General features: G+C 39.3%; 1 pseudogene; it reads left to right on the forward strand.

Annotated features, from left to right (window-relative positions):
- Positions 1 to 356: 356 nt before the first annotated feature.
- LOC137216722 (small ribosomal subunit protein eS21 pseudogene) lies at positions 357 to 626 on the forward strand (annotated as a pseudogene).
- The last annotated feature ends 1,952 nt before the right edge of the window (positions 627 to 2,578 follow it).

Below are 2,578 nucleotides of genomic sequence, written 5' to 3' on the forward strand. Positions count from 1 at the left end.
AATGGACTTGAGGACACAGGGAGGGGGAAGGGTAAGCTGGGATGAAGTGAGAGAGTGGCATTGCCATATATACACTACCAAATGTAAAATAGATAGCTAGTGGGAAGCAGCCACATAGCACAGGTACATCACCTCGGTGCTTTGTGACCACCTAGAGGGGTGGGATAGGGAGGGTGGAAGGGAGACGCAAGAAGGAGGAGATACGGGGATATATGTATATGTACAGCTGATTCACTTTGTTATAAAGCAGAAACTAACACTCCATTGTAAAGCAGTTATACTCCAATAAAGATGTTAAAAAAAAGTTTGCTTTCTGCGTTCGCGCCCACTGTGGTGCCACCAGACGCGCCCTCAACATGCAAAACGACGATTTCGTGGACCTGTACGCACCGCACAACCGCATCAGCGGCTCCAAGGACCACGCGTCCGTCCAGACGAATTTGGCCGAGCTTGACAAGGTGACAGCCAGGTTCAATGGCCAGTTTAAAACCTACTCTATCTGCAGGGCCATTCACAGGATGGGTGAGTCAGAAGACTCCATTCTCCAACTGGCCAAGGCGGACGGCATCTCTCAAAGAACTCCTGACTGGAGAGGATCATGGATGTGGAATATTTGTCATAAATAAATAGTGAACCCCCCCAAATTAAGTTAATATATCAAAACACAACTCTAGAAAGTTGTATTCCCTAACAATGACTAAAATTTATTGACTGCTTTCCATATATGTATAACTTTCCATATATCAGGCACTGGTAAATGAAACCAATACACATAGTGAGATGTTTACATTAATTCATTTAATCCATATCATTGCTTTACGGGATAGGTATTCCAGTTGTTCTCTTTTATAGGAGAAGAAAGGCGAGGCCTAGAGAGGTTAAATAAGTTAAGCAAGCACTCACAGCTCTTAGGCAGAAAGGCAGGGATTCAGCCCCAGGGCTTCTGGCTCCAGGGCTTCCTCACTACAGTACAGCCTCTGCCCACTCAAGCCACCACAAGTGCCTCCTTTTGAAGTCCTATAGTTCTTACCATCAATCATGCATATTTAATAGTGAACACTTACAGTTTTGCATGTTTGTTGCATTTTCAGCTTAGTACAACATGTCTTCCCAACTAGACTCTAAAACACTGAACGCAGGAACTGTAAATAATACTTCTCTATAATCCTCACAGCACTCAGCACGATTCTCCACTCATTAAATAAGATTTAATTGGACTTTCGGCAAAGAGATAACTTTCAAAACATCTATTCCGATAATTTTGCAATCAAATAAACTCTGCCAACATTCTTTGCTAAGAAGCAGTCATCTTTTGAGATTGCTGGAAATTTAAGTTTAGAAAAAAAGAAGTTAATGCTTTTTTATCTCATTCTATTCCCTTTGACGGATGAAACCAAAAATAATCACTTCGCATCTCCAAAGTGCTCCACCCCCATGAAAGCAGGGGGAGAGTGAGCCATCACTAGGACACAAATGTGTTCTGCTCAAGGCAATTAAATAAATCAAGCAACCCCCAAAATATAGTTAAAGCAAAGTGACTCAGACACAGTTCATGTTTTTAGTCACTCAGAATCCAAAGTTACTCTGAAATATGAATAGTTTTTAAAGCATTACTCATTTTGCTTTTGCTGATAAAACTAAAATAATCCAATACAATTATCTGCATGGTCATAATTTAAAGATTTAAAATACATGCTCAAAACCTAACATTTCAAATTAGTGCCACTCTTTAGGACAAACTCTAACTAATAATAATGATCTGGTATAAAAGTATCCTGGAGAAACTAATTTCCTACCATTTTCTTTTTATTAAGCTAATCTGAAAAAAAAAAAAAGAGCATTCTTCCATGGGGCTGTCCTTGAGAAAGCACAGCACTGTATAAGCCACATACCTAAAAGGTCATTACTCAGAGTTGAAAGCTGTTTTCCCATCTCATCTAAGAAAGCATTTCTTCTCACACTGGAAAATTAAATATAGTTCAAGACCTTCATTTAGAAATAATTGACTTTCACCAAATCCATAAACTAGAACAATTTTTAAGTGACCTTACCAGTAGCTCTAATAGGTTTAATCGTATATGCCAACTTCTACTGGTTGGTAGTAGAGACCTGGATACTGTGTTGAGAAGGATTCTGAAGTCATATCCAAGAAAAAACATGTTTGGATCAATTAGCAATCAACAATGCATGTGTACCAGTACCAAAAATTTGGGCTAACTGCTAGAATTTATGAAATGTAAAATACAAACCGTCAGTCTGAAATGAGAGATGTGGGCCAGGGATTTCAAAGATGCTACTGGATTATTTGGTTCATTTTAAGAGAGAAAATTCATTGCTTAGTGCCCCAGATTTATGGCGCTCTAATCAAATAAGCAGTAGAGGAACAGGAGAGGGACTAAACATTTAGTGACAGTCTACTGCATGTCACGCACTGAGCCTTACCTCAACCACCTACTTCCATGGCCATATCCAAGATTTTTGTCATTACCAATAACAACACCTCTCCATTATCTTAATTTCAATCATTCTATTCCTCAAACACCATTTCCTATCTTTCTGGCTTACTCCCTCCAGTATC

Source organism: Pseudorca crassidens, chromosome X (genome assembly GCF_039906515.1).
Source record: "Pseudorca crassidens isolate mPseCra1 chromosome X, mPseCra1.hap1, whole genome shotgun sequence".
NCBI lineage: Eukaryota > Metazoa > Chordata > Mammalia > Artiodactyla > Delphinidae > Pseudorca > Pseudorca crassidens.